This window comes from Pleurodeles waltl, chromosome 2_1, assembly GCF_031143425.1.
Source record: "Pleurodeles waltl isolate 20211129_DDA chromosome 2_1, aPleWal1.hap1.20221129, whole genome shotgun sequence".
Classification (NCBI taxonomy): domain Eukaryota; kingdom Metazoa; phylum Chordata; class Amphibia; order Caudata; family Salamandridae; genus Pleurodeles; species Pleurodeles waltl.
Window position 1 is genome coordinate 751952433 of NC_090438.1, and position 14973 is coordinate 751967405.

The following is a 14973-nucleotide window of genomic DNA, read 5'->3' on the forward strand; positions in this document are numbered from 1 at the left end:
TGGGTATGCTATGACTCCTATGTGTTGTGCGCTGCAGTATGGGTTGTAGCTCAGCTATCAGGTCAAGTATCATGGCTGAGTTCAACTTATACCTCTCATATATTTCCTCCTCTGTTAGGTCAAAAAGAGTAATGCGCACTCTGAAAATGCGCTCCTGTCTCCGCCTCCCTCTCCTCAAACCTGCCAAGATCCTCATCCTCCTCGCCATGACGTAGAGTGCAGCCATTGTGGAAAAGAGTCTGAGGCATTCTGGGCCTCTTTATATAGGTTGCACCTAGTTACCACCTGGTTTCAGTTCATGGTATTTTGCATGTGCAAAATGCCATTCTGCGAAAAATCGCAATTTGCGATTTTTTGATGCATCTCTTTGCGATTTGGATTTTGCGAATCGCAATTTGCACCTTGCAATTTCCTAATGGAAATACCGAATCGCAAAATGCGACTCGCAAAACCAGGTCGCAACGCAAAAAAACGCAAATATTGCGATTTCTTATTTTTGGTCTGAGAATGCCTTTCATGCATCGCAGACCACGTTTTTGCACTCGCAAACGGACGATTTTTGCGATTCGCACCGTTTGCGAGTGCAAAATTGCTTGATACATCTGGCCCTATGTTACGTAAATTATTCCCCGGCATTGTATACATTTTTGATTAGCATCACTTCTAAGGTTTTGGCACTCACTAAAGCACAGAGGTAAGGTTATTCGGAATACAGATCATTTTCCGTGTGTTCTCAAAAATGAAAATGGGCAGCATCTGTTTTAAAAAAAAATCTATGGTTTTATTTTGTTTCTTTATTCTATTCAGGAGAGCTTAAGTCCTGTTTTATGACATGTTGTATGTATTTGTTTTGCAGAGCTACTCATTTATTGCCTGATCTCGCAGTCTGAGCTACAGAAAGTAAACAGTGCACATCACAGCACTGTTTACCTTCTGTTCTTGGCATTGCCTTTGCAACCACTGAGGCCAGGGGTTCCAAAGGCAGTGCCAGGGGTCAAAAGGGGCAAGCCAGGGGACACAACTGCGACTCCTGGCGACCCTTAAGTCCATGGATACACTTACACGCAAAAAGTACTCCCTCAACTGCTTGGGTAAAAAGTGCCACTCGAATTAGAACTTCGCACAAAACTCATCACAATATCTTATATTAGGATGCCGAAATTATTAGCAAAATACAAACAAGCTTACATTTTCTCCATGGCTTTGTTATGCAATATAATTATTTGCTTTCAATCTCAACTGCTTGAATCACCACCAGGAGAAGAGGCATTACCAAAATGACTGAAAGGGTAAACAGGAATTGCACTTAATACAATACAAACAGTAGAAGAAAGGAAGAACACTGAAAATCGTTAGGCAGCACCAGAGAATTGCACACCTTCATCGAAAACAACGCTGAAAATAACCTGCTGCTTGGAACCTGGGTAAATGAGTAATATAAACTAGATACATTTGGTTATGTTGTTGGTTAATTACAAAAATGTAAGTGCCTTAATGTATGGGCATGTGTAGTAATTCACAAAAAATGGAACCTAATACAATATCAAGCATAAGATAGTGCTGCACACTTTAGTATGCAAAAAAAGACAATTTCTTGAGCAAATATAATTATTGCAAGTTTCTGATTTTCATTCTTAAGTCTGAATACCACATCTGCCTGCCAGACCTATCATTAGCAATTCTTTAAAATATGCTTAAAGTGGGCTTTGGCTCCATCCAGAGGAGTATTTTTTCTTTCACCCAATGATATTAGTGTTTCCTTTCACCTTGCAGGAAGTGTTTTAACTGGAACACACAAGTGACTATTTACATCTGAAAACTATCCTCAAGCATCATACTGTTTATCACATTAAACTCTTCATCTACTATTGTGGGGAATTCAATTTAGTTTTTATTGGGACTCAGGAGTTTAGCTTAGCCTTTGGTTTGCAGGCCTATTCCCCTGTCACCTAGTGACTTTTAACCTACTTGGCTTGCTCTTTTTTAGTCCATTTATTGTATTATTTCTTTTAAGATGGCTGCCATTGTTAATAGTTATAGAAATGTTTTGATTTGCATTATCAGTGCCACTCTGTGAAGGCGTCATTATAAGCGTCATGATCAGTGATGCACATAGGTATTAACCTTATGTCCCTTTCTCACTTACGTGCGATAGGAACATGATGTACACTTCTTGGGGATTGTTTATATAATTGCAGTCACAAGTCTGCCTTCTTATCAGTTGTTTGGGAACATACCTGGGTCAGGGGTCCTACATGATCTGTATAAATACATCTCACACGGACAAGGTCATTGGAGGGATGCCTTCCCGATGCCATCTACAATGCACGTCACCTTTGTGTCACCACAGAGTCTGACCTAGAGATCTCATTCCAAGGTAACAAGGGTTGTGGGGCGCTTCTCAAGGACATGGTACTGGAAGATTACGTTTATCATGGCTAGTTCTCATTGGGTTTGAGATTAGGTTCTCTTTGCTAGGAATTTTACATCTCATGTTTACTGTAAGATGGTGAGGGGTTTTGTATTCACAACTCTCATCTTCACAATTATGTTTCTTTTACTGTTCATTATCCTTATCATTGCAGCTCATCCATTTTACTGTAAATTGCAGTCTTTTCAATAAACCTATTGAAAACTTTCCTGCGTCTCCTTCATTACCTGTGTGTGACTGAGACTTGTTTCTAACAAGAGAAAAGGATAACGTACATTCCACCACGACTTCCCTGTGGGGTCTTATCTAGAGTTCATGCGTAAGGCTGCCAGAAATCACCTTTTACTGTTTGGGTTTTTGGTGAGGTACTGCTTATGAGCCGGGAGGGTTGGGCTGACAGTTACAACTTGTAGGAGTGACACATTCACCTACAAACAAATGTGCTGTCATCCCTAAACAAGCAGTCTCGCCTAGGAGCGAGAGTCCAACTACGACACTGTTAGAAATGGGGTCTCTAGTTGGCAGTTAGTTTGCACCCTGTCCAAGTAGGGACTCTCACTCTAGTCAGGATAAGGGAGATACCCAGCTCAGATAACCCCCTCTTACCTCCTTGGTAGCTTTGCACTAGCAGTCAGGCTTATCTCAGAAGGAACATGTAAACCATTTGCACATTACACACAGTAATACAGTAAAAACATTACAAAAGGACGCCACACCAGTTTTAGAAAAATAGCCAATATTTATCTGTGTAAAACAAGACCAAAACTAGAAAAGTCCAACATACAAAAATAAAGATATGAATTTTGCAAGACTCACCTTAAAAATACAGTTCCTTGAAGTCGATAGCTCAGTCTGTGGACATCACGATGTCATGAACAACAAATCCAACAGTTCGGGCCTGCTGCGGTGTCGTGGGCCAGCTACGGTGTTGGGGAGACACACAAACAGTACGTTCGTGCCCACAGGTAACGGTGCAGGCAGTGGCTTGGTGACTGCTTCCTAGGGCATTGGTGAGACCAGGACTGCAGTGTGAAGTGGAGCGGTGCGACGTGCTGTATCTCTAGGTCACGGTGCAGGCAGCGGCGTCATCATTGCTAATGCGCTGTCGTCAGTAGACTCAAGGCAGCAGTACGATGTGGGGGGGCTCCATGCGGCGCCCATGGGTCGCGGTGCAGACAGGGGCATCTGTTGACGATTCTGGGGTCGATGGCGCTGGCGTCGGTGGACTGGGGCTGTGGTGCGAGATGGGACAGTGCTTCGTGTGCCTCACGAGCGGCGTCCATAGGCCATGGTGCAGGCAGTGGGATTGATGTCAGCGTGAAGCAGCGTCATCGGGATGCCAAGGCTGCAGTGTGAGCAAGGTAATGCGGAGTGTGGGGCCCACAGGTCACGGTGAAACAGTGGCTCTGTGACAGCATCAGGTGGCAGCGGCAGTGAGACCAGGGTTGCGGTGTGACGTGGGGAATTGCTTCATGTGGCGTTGTCATGTCACGGTGCAGGCAGCGGCATCGTTGACAGCATCACAGTGGTTTTTCTTCTGTTGCAGCACAAAACACACAGGGCCAGATGTATCATGCATTTTTTGCATTCTGTTTGCAACTTCAAAAAAGCATTTTGGTATGTAGGAATACCAATTTGCGATTCAGTAACTTGTTACCAAATGGCAAATTGTGATTGCGACTGCATACCAATTCGGTATTAGGAAGGGGCGTGTGAAGGACGTCCCTTCCTAATACCAAATCACAGCAGTATCCAGGAATGTTTTGTGACCAACATGCGGTCGCAAGACATTCACATTTTACCACCTACTTCACTAAGTGGGACCTCTACCCCTTTGTGAATGCATGTGAAAACCTTTTTTTTTTAAAAAGCACTGCCTGCTCTTAAAAAATAAAAATAAAACTTTTCATTTTACATTTTTAAATGCATCCTATTTTCCTGTAAGGAAAATGGGATGCATTTAAGAAAAAAGATTGCTTTATTTAAAAGCAATCACAGACATGGTGGTCTACTGAGTCCAGGAGGCCACCATTCCTGTGATATTAGCATTTACGAATGGGTCGCAAATTGCGACCAACCTCGTGAATATTAATGTGGTAGGTCAGTTTGCGACCCATTAGGAAAAGCAAAATGAAACTCCATGAGTTTCATACATTAGAATAGCGATTACTTAATTTCGATTTGCAGGGAATCACAATTAGGTAATCGCAATTTCATAAAATGATACATCTGGGCCACAGTTCTCAGTGCTGTAGGCAGATGAAGCTGAAGTCTTTGGTATACCTGAGACTTCCAACGAGAGGCAAGCTCTACTCCTAGCCCTTGGAGAAACTCCACAAGCAGGATACACAGCAAAGTCCAGTCTTTGCCCTCTTTAAGGCAAAATCAGCAACTGCAGGCCAACCCAGCAAAGCACACACAGCAAAGGGGCAGTAATCCTCCAGGAGCTCTTCTGTTCTTCTCCTCTGCAGAGGTTCCCCTTGATCCAGAAGTGTTCTAGAAAGCCTGGGGTTTTGGGCCCACTACTTATACCCATTTCCGCCTTTGAAGTAGCCAAACTTCAAAGGAAAGTCTCTGTTGTTGACAAGGTCCTGCCTTGCCCAGGACTGGGCCGAGACACACACCAGGGGGTTGGAGACTGCATTGTGTAAGAACAGGCACAGCCCTTTCAGGTGTGTCAGCTCCTCCCTCCCTCCCTACGATAGCTCAGGAAACTCATCAGGATATGCAGGCTACGCCCCAGCCCCCTTTGTATCACTGTCGGGAGGGAATTCACAACAGCCAAACTGTCAGTCTGACCCAACTGTGGCATACACAAACAGGCAGAGGCACAGAATGGTTTAAGCAAGAAAATGCCCACTTTCTAAAAGTGGCATTTTCAAACTGACTATCTAAAAACCAACTTTACCAAAAGGTGTATTTTTAAATTGTGAGTTCAAAGACCTCAAACTCCACCTCTCTATCTTCTCCCAATGGGAAACTGCACTTAAAAGATATTTAAAGGCAGTCCCCATGTTAACCTATGAGAGAGACAGATCTTGCAACAGTGAAAACCACATTTGGCAGTACTTCACTGTCAGGACATGTAAAACACATCAGTACATGTCCTACCTTTAACATACACTGCACCCTGCCCAAGGGGCTACCTTGGGCCTACCTTAGGGGTGACTTACATGTAGTAAAAGGGAAGGTTTGGACCTGGCAAGTAGGTACACTTGCAGGTCAAATTGGCAGTTTAAAACTGCACACACAGACACTGCAGTGGCAGGTTTGAGACATGTTCACAGGGCTACTCGTGAGTGGCACAATCAGTGCTGCAGGCCTACTATTAGCATTTGATTTACAGTCCCTGGGCACGCATAGTGCACTTTACAAGGGGCTTATGAGTAAATCAGATATGCCAATCATGGATAAACCAATCACCAATACAGTTTACATAGGGAGCACTTGCCCTTTAGCACTGATCAGCAGTGGTAAAGTGCGCAGAGACAATAAGCCAGCAAAAACAGAGTCCAGCATACCATACCATACAGGAAGTCAGCATACCATACAGGAAGTCAGAAGGCAAAAAGACAGGGGAATCATCCCAAAGGATGCCTGGTCTAAAGCACACTATGATGATTGTTTTTACATTTTAAGTTCAGCAAAATAATTCTGATAGTGGAGATCTCCCTATAGTAAAGTATAGGGAACATTTAAAAAGTATAATTCAACTTGAAAGAAAATGTAAAAATAAGCATATATTAAATATTGATGTAAGTTAATTTTATATATTCATCTTCAAAGTAGACTAAAATAAAAAATCTACAGCACTATTGACCTAAGTTTAATTTTAAACTGTATTTATTTTGCATATATAATAAATGTAATTTAATTTTTTTCAAAAGTCTAGACAGAAATTACCACCTAAACTAAAAAAATGCATTTCGTTATTACGAAATAAAAAATATAAAATAAGGCATAGAGTAAACTAAAATCAATTTGATATTTTAATAAAAATATTGTTACATTAACTTTTACATTGAAAAATGCTTATTAAAATATCTTAAAATAAAATGATATATATGTTTAATTTTCAGATATTTGGAAAACATAAAAATACATTTATTTATATTTTAACAGTTGCAAGTCATCATCTTTATTCGATTTTTAAAAAGCATTAATAAAAGAGCAATAAAAGTAGCACAAAGCTGTTGAATAGAACCCCTTTATGTAGGCATAGATGAAAACATTTTAACAATTAAAATCCCTCTAAATACACAGATAAATGCAGGAATAGTAATTTAAAAAGAATAAACTATATCAATTCATTAACGTCAGGTCCAGAACATTAAACTGTTGTGATATCGTATTGATGATTTTTAAAACAAACCCACACTGGAGCAAACTTCAAGACAACTTAGTAATTGTAAGTAAAGCAATGATAACTGCACCTCGTGAAATGTTGTCTTTTTAAAATAGGCACCAAAAATTTGCGACACATTGGTGTGTAAAATTTCCAGAAAAAAAGCAAATTATCAAAAGGCTCTGGACCAAGGCTTCACCAGAAGAAAATACCAGAATTATCATATTGCCCCGGAGGCAATTTAATTGCCACCTTATAGAACCTAGTCCGAACCTGGTCAAAAGGGTCCACATCCACAAGTGAATAACCTGGTCCAGATAAGGCTCTAGACTTTCCAAGGTTTGGATTAAAACCTAATTCTGCATTAGGGTTTCGATAACTCAACCTGTACTCTGGACCATTGCCTTATAGTCAGGAAGTCCTTGGCAATCTGCCAGGGACATACTAGAGGCCCCATACCTCCCACAGTGCATGGGGCCCCCATCCCTTTCACACTGAGGCTGGAGGGCTGCAAAATAACTTGGAAGCTGCATTACTGTACCCTCTCCTGTGATTCACTTCAGAACCAGAAGAGCAGTGACTTGTTTTCAACAATTGTACTGATACACTAAGCCCACTAAAACAAAATCTGGAACTGAGCCTCCCAGTCCTTAGCATGCCGTTATAGGGCTGCGTTCTGTGGCTTGGGTTAGTCACTTTGTTTTAATGGCGTTCTTGTGGCCTACGATGAAATCACATCATCATGGGCATGTCATCCGCACAAATTACGGTGTGCATGTGCCGTTTCACATTCTGCTGGGGGAAATAGGATCACTGAGGTGCCTTAGAGCAGAGCTTCATTGGCAGGGGCGTGCGGCAGGTCCCTGCAGCCCCTTTGGCACAAGTGGGCCTCTAATCCATCATGGGGACCCAGCCTTACTAAAGGCACACAATGATCACTAGGCCATTGAATATCTGTGATATATGGGAGACTCAGGGACCCCTCCTCATATTTTGCACAGGGGTCCTATATTTTTGAATTAGCCCATTACAATACACCCCTATCCAATTTAGTTAACCCCAAAGGAAAGTGGAAGATGGGTATAAGGAGCTCATACAAACCTTTCTTCAGGACTGCCACTGCAGCCTGAGTGATATAGGGCACACACTATTTATTTCAAAGCCATTTTTCACTGCACTAAGTAACTTATAAGTCACCTATATGTCTAGCCTTCATTTACTGGGGGCTAGGTGCAAAGTTACTGTGTGTGATGTCATCCAGGGCCAATTCCCCGGACTTTGTGAGTGCGGGGATACCATTATAAGCGTGCACTGCATATATGTCAATACATATATGTAGCTTCACAATGGTAATTCCGAATATGGCCATGTGAGGTGTCTAAGATCATGGAATTAACCCCCAATCCAAATCTGGTATTGGGGGGCCAATCCCATGCATCTGGGGGCTCCACCATGGACCTCCAGTACTGTCAAACCAGCTTTCTGAGGTTTCCACTGCAGCCCCAGGTGTTGCCACCTCACAGACAGGTTTCTGCCCTCCTGGCAGAACAATGCATTTCCTTCAGGGGAGGGGTGTTACACCCTCTCCTATTGGAAATAGGTGCTACAGGCATGGGAGGGGTATCCTCCCAGAGCCTCTGGAAATGCTTTAAAGGGCACACATGGTTCCCTTCTTGCTTAATCCAGTCGACACCGGTTCAGGGATGCCCAGTCCCTGCTCTGGTGCGAAACTGGACAAAGGAAAGGGGAGTGACCACTTCCGTGTCCATCACCACCCCAGCGGTGGTGCCCAGAGCTCCTTCAGAGTGTCCCTGGCATTAGCCATTTTGGGTTCCAAGGTCTGGGGACCCTCAGGAGACCTCTGAGTGGCCAGTGCCAGCAGGTGGCATCAGAGACCCCTCCTGACAGGTGCATACCTGGGTAGGTAGCCAATCCCCCACTCAGGGCTGTTTAGGGTCTCTCCTCTGGGTGTTTCCCCAGATTCGGTTTGCAAGATTCCTCCAGGACTCCTCTGCATCCTCTGCTTCAGCGTCTGACCATTGGATCAACCGCAGACTGCTCCAGGAACCGCTGTAACTGCAACAAAGTATTCAGGACGACTCTTGTGACCTGCAACTTCAGCTCCAGCCTGCATTTGCAACAGTTTTTTCAAGGTGTGCACACTCTGAGGACTGCCAGTCTTCACCCTGCACCAGAAGAACTGAAGGAATCTCCTGTGCAGTGACGGAGTCACTTCCCTGCTTCAGTAGGCACCCTTCTGTGAAGACAACCAGTACTCTAGGACTCCTCACCTGATGACGAGTGTGCTCCCTGGAACACAGGTGGTGGACTGAAGTGACCCAGACTGTCCAAAGGTCCAGCTGTCCAAATTTGGTGAAGGTAAGAGCTTGCATCCCTGTGCTGCGACAGTACCCCTGTGCACTACGTCTTCTGCAGCTCCTTGGGCTTCTGTGCACTTCTGTGCACTTCTTCCAAAAGTTCTTCGTGCACGGCGTAGCCCAGGTCCCCAGCACTCCATCCTGCGATGCACAGCTCCCTGAGTTTCTCCAGCGGCGTGGGACCCTCCAGAGTAGTGCTGCGATGACTGCACTTTGCCTCTTCTTTGTCCCCATGTTCTGGGACTCCTGTGAGTGCTGCCTGGTCTTCTGAGGGCTCTCTGAAGTGCTGAGAGCCCCCTCTGTCTCCTCAGTCCAAGTTGAGACCCCCAGGTCCCTCCTGGGTCCAGGCACCTCCTCTTTGACACAAATGCAAACAGCCTGCATCCAAAAACTCGACGTGGGACATCTCTTGCACTAAGCAGGAACCCGCAGCTATCTTCTTTTGTGCATCTCTGTACTTTTCTTCTAACCAGAGAATCCACTTTCACACCTTCTTCCAGGTTGGCAGGGGCGCCTGTTCTTCCTGGACTCTTTTTTGACTTCTGGACTTGGTCTCTTCTCTCCACATGTCTTCAGGTCCAGGAATCTATTGTTTGTTGCTTGCAATCTTGCTTGGTTCTTGCATAATTCTTCATCACGACTTGTAGTGTGTTCTGAGGAAACTTGCTGTACTTTACTCCTGCTTTCCTGGGCTCTGGGGTGGGGTACTTTATGTATCTTTGGTGTTTTCCTCCACTCCCAGCGCCCCTCTACACACTACACTTGCCTAGAGTGGAATTCAACATTCGCATTCCACTATTTTAGTATATGGTTTGTGTTGCCCCTAGGCCCATTGCAATCTATTGTATTTTCTACTGTTTGCATTATTCCATGACTGTTTACTTAGCTGATTTTGGTTACTAGTGTATATATTGTGTATAATACTTACCTCCAGAAGTAGTATTGCCTCTAAGATATTTTTAGCATTGTGTGACTAAAACAAAGTACCTTTATTTTTGGTAGCACAGAGTATTGTCTTTTATTGTGTATAAGTACTGTGTAACTATAGTGGTATTGCAGGAGCTTTGCATGTCTCCTAGTTCAGCCTTGGCTGCTCTGCTACAGCTACCCCTAGACAGCCTAAGCTGCTAGACCACTGCCTACATTTCACTAATAAGGGATAACAGGACCTGGTATAAGGTGCCCTTTGGTACCCACTACAAACCAGGCCAGCCTCCTACTCCCACCTGGTCCCCCTCAGGTTTGTTATACAGCAGTTGTACACACCTGCGGTACAAGTGGTAAGCGAATTGACATTGTGCCACTAGATAAAAGAGGTGAAAATGTGGCACACCAAACTTCCCTTCCCGTCATAAGGCAGCACCAGTATATTCCAGCCAATTCAGAGCCTACGTCCCGCCCATAAACAATGCAAAAGAAAGGCTTTTAGCTGGGAGAAGAAGGAATTGGTGAGAGGGAAGGGTATATTAAAAAAAAGAGACAAAAAATGGAGGTGGACCACCATCTTGATGATGGCGACCTGGCTGGCCATAGAAAGTGGCAGCCAGATCCAGCCCTCAATCTGTGCCCTTAATTTATCTATGGCTATGCCATAGTTCAATTAAATGACCTGCTCCTCACGGTGAATATGAACACCCAGATATTTGACAGAGTCAGCACACCACTTCAGGGGGAATTCACCTGTCTGCCCCAATTTATGATTAGGCCAGAAAACTGACCAAAACATATAATCTCACGGACTTTAGGGCTCAAGATGTCTGCAGGCTGTAGAACAAAAAGCAGAATGTCGTCTGCATATAGGGACACCAGCAGGGGGCTGTGTTTTGATTGCAGGCCACGGTGAAGATGCTTCTCCTGCAAATCGTGGACGAGAGAGTCTATGGATATAATGACAAGTAATGGGGGTAGGGGGCTGCCCTGTCATGTCCCTCTAGTGATGTCAAATGTGACAGAAAGGGAACTGTTGGCACACATACTTGCCTCTGGCGTAGTATATAGAAGCATAATAAGGGAGATGAACCTTCTTTGCAGTCCCAATCTTTGGAGTGTTGCATGCAGGAAAGGTCACTGTAGCGGGTCAAATGCCTTCTCTGTGTTGAGTAAGGCCACCACAGCCAGAACTTCTGGTAAGATTCTATGCAGCAATGAAAACAGCGTGTGCAAATCTAGGGAGGTGGAGCTATATGGGAAAAGCCCCAACTGCAACGGCAAGATGATTATGTTCAGCAGGCATGCTAGTCGGGTCACTAGGATTTTAGCCAGTATTTTATTATCGTAATTGAGTAGGGATAATGGCCTGTTGGACGTACTGCCGAGTGGGTCTTTGCCAGGCTTTACCAACAGTGTTACAACTGCCTTTCACAGGGTAGAGTGGAGAGTACCAGTGCCTAATGATTCTGCATACATCGCCAACAGGTGTGGTGCGAGATGTTTGTATATTTTATAGAAGACACACATGAGACTGTCCAGGCCCGGAGTCTTAGGCTCATGTAGGGACTCCTCACTGGAGATAGACTCACTGATGAATTGCCTCTGGGCATCTGTGAGCCAGACTATGGCAATCTCCAACAGGTAATTTGCCATGTCCTCCCCCCCTTCGGAAATGCAAGTAGAATAAAGTCACCTGTAGTACTGCTGGAGGTCTCAAAAAGAGTGGTATTATATGTCATATGGGATTTGTCACTAAGAAATAGCTCCGGGATGTAGCTCCTGCCACAGGTTGGGTGGAGAAGGCACACAAGGGTATGGCCAGGACAATCACCCTCCCCATAATGTCGGGCCCTAGCATGCTTCCCCAAATATGCTACCTCTCACTCGGTCAGCTCTCGGAACTCATCCGGTAGGGATGTACAGCAGAGCAGTTATGGTTCATGATGCTGTTGGGCATCAGTGGAGTCTATGTTGCATAGGTCATTTTAAATTTGCGCAAGCGAGTTACATATATCCTGCAAAATCCCCTTGTTCTTAGAGACACAATTCCCCAGACTGTAGGCCTTAAAGGCCTTTGATAGGGTAGCCTGTGTAGAGACTGTTCCTACGTTAAGCTTGAAGTATTCTACAATAGACATGCGGAGTTCCTCTTGGAATACCTTGTCGAGAAAGGTGTTGCATTGAAATCATCATCGACGGTCGACCTCGCCCCAAAGATTATCATAAACACTGTCTGTATCGGGGAGTGATCAGACAGTGTGTGCAGAAAGTTGGACACGTTGCTCAACCAGTGAAAAGTTAGTGCTGAAAGTAGTCAATAGTCTATACAGGTCCATGAATTAAGCGGTGCAGAGTAAAATGTGTAACCCGAGGTAGTAGTGTGGACATGGTGCCTGGCATCCATAAGTGAGTAAGCATCAGAAATGTCATGAAGCAGTCACAATGAGCGGGGCTTGCTACTGGGCACTGAGGCAGTGGTATCCAGCAGGGGGTTAAGTATCACATTTGTGTCAGTGCCTAGAATAACATGAGCTGCATCCACCTGCCCCAACAGGGATAGTATTCCCTGAAAAAAGTCAGGTGAGTCAATGTTTGGGGCATAGACATTTAACAGTACCACATTGTGGTCTGTTAGAAGACTAGTGACTGCACCATACCACCCGTCATCTGTGAAGCTGGCCTTAGGGGTAAAGGGACAGATCTGTGTATGAATATACATACCCCTCAAGAGTAGGTGTTAAAACTAGAGAAATATCTGTGTGGACCCCAGGAGGAAGAAAAGGTGTGGGAATTTCCTAGGGGGAGATGTGTCTTCTGCAATTAAGCTACCTTAGTGCTGGGTCGGGTGAGGTATTTAAGTACCAGCTTGCCTTTATTGATGCTCCCAATATTCCAGGATAGAAAAAAATAATTTGACCACTGGGTCTATGTTATTACGTGACATCATTGAACATGGCGATGAATGGAAGTGTGGTGAAGTGTATCCTAGTGAGTGAGACTGTCCTGCCAGCCAAACAGACAAACAAAAAACAGTCTTCAAAGAACTACCTCCCGCTCACCCACACCAGGCCTTCCATGCCTAGTGAATCCCATTAAACTAACCGTCAAATGAACAATAAACACCCAAATGTTAAGTAAAGCAGCGTACATCTCAGGGGGTGAGCAGCGCTGTGGCAACTGTCTCCCAGGTGTATAGCTAGAATGAAGCTGTTGGGAAATGACTAGGGCCAGAAACCTTTTTGTAAATAGTCCTCCATTGGAATACAACATTGTTTAGTGCATCAGCGCCTGCACAACAGTGTATTGGGAGAGACAAGTTAGGGAGCCGGGTCAGGGTGGACAAAGGTAGACTTTCATTCCCAGCCAGCCAAGGTGTGCAGATCTGACGTGAAAGTTCAGGGGTGCTGTAGCAAGAGTTCTGATCTTCCTTGGAACATTGCTTACAAAAAGGCTGAAAGTCTGTGGGAGTCTCAAAAATACATGCCTTTCCGTTAGTGTCTACTCGCAAACGGGTTGAGTAAAGCATGACATATTTCAGTCCAAGTTGTCTCAACTTGTTCTTGGCTTCTGCAGACTTGTTTCTTGCACCGGCAAGGTGAAGTCCAGGAAGAAGGAGAGCTAAGCCCCCTGATAATGTACCTGTCCCATCTTGCGTTAAAAGCTGAGTGCAGTGTTGTGGTCCTTGAAGTTCAGGAGCATGCAATTATAGGGTGTGGTGGGAGCCCCAGGGGGTGGCCAAGTGCCTAGGGAGCGGTGTGCTTGCTCCACCATGAAGGTTCAGGAGATGCTCAACAAAAGGGTCCATCTTACCAGTGTCTGTAGACTATGCAACACCCAGGGTCCACAAATGTTTGCAGCAAGATCTGGCCTCTAAGTGTTCGTTCTTGATGGCCACAGTCTTAAGATGTCAGTCCAGTTTTCCCAGTCACTTATTTGCCATCACTGTGCCCTCTTCCATGGTCAAGATACGCTCCTCTGTGCCATCTAGTTGGGTATGCTGGCGGTACAGGTGTTCCCCCATCCCATCCATCCTGTTATTGAGTGTGTCAAGTGGAGCATCTATGGCATGGAACCTGCCTGAATTTCCACCATGATGACATCTGTGGCAGTCAGTTGCTCGAGACAGGATGGTCCAGCCCCCCCACCCTCCATGCCAGCCAGGTGCCCCAACTTGTCCGCCTCCTTAGCAAGCTCAAACTGCAACTTTCGTTGCTTGGAGTCCAGTCGCCCCATGCTGTTCAAAGGTATGTGTGGGGACATGTCGCTTGTTATGTGGCTGGTAATTGTGGCCTCAGAGGCGGTATGTGCAGGAACAAACTATGTCCAGGCGTCCCTACTTTCCCCAAACAGGTACTGTCCCCTGCACCCAGGCTCGGAAAGTGACTGAAGAGCATAGCAGGGAGCGGGATGGGAGCAGCAACTAAGGGTCCCACATATGTGATGAGATGGTGATGAATGGCAGGTACAGAGTCCTCAGGGGAAGGTCCCTAACATTGCAAGGAATAAAGTGTGAGTTCACGAGGGGGGCCTCTTAAAACTGGAGCGGGATGGGGGGAAGCCCCATACAGATCGAAGTATAGTTAGCAGATCATTCCCCTGGGGGCAATCAAGTGGAGAGGCGGCCGATGTAGCTCTTAGGTCATGGGATCATGTTATCCCCGGAGGAGTGGGTCAGGGGAGCCTGCAGCAGAGGCCGGGGCCCAGAAAAAGAACCGGTATACAGGCCATTCACCACCAGTGCATTAGTCCAACTTGGGCCTGTGGGCTGAAGAGCACAGCACAGGATCAGGTATCTCCCATGGGGCCTTGGGTGCATCAGGGCTTGGTGTCAGATGAAGGTGGCCTCCTTGCCGCCGTCCCGGCCGCTCGCAGGAGTGGCACCACTGACG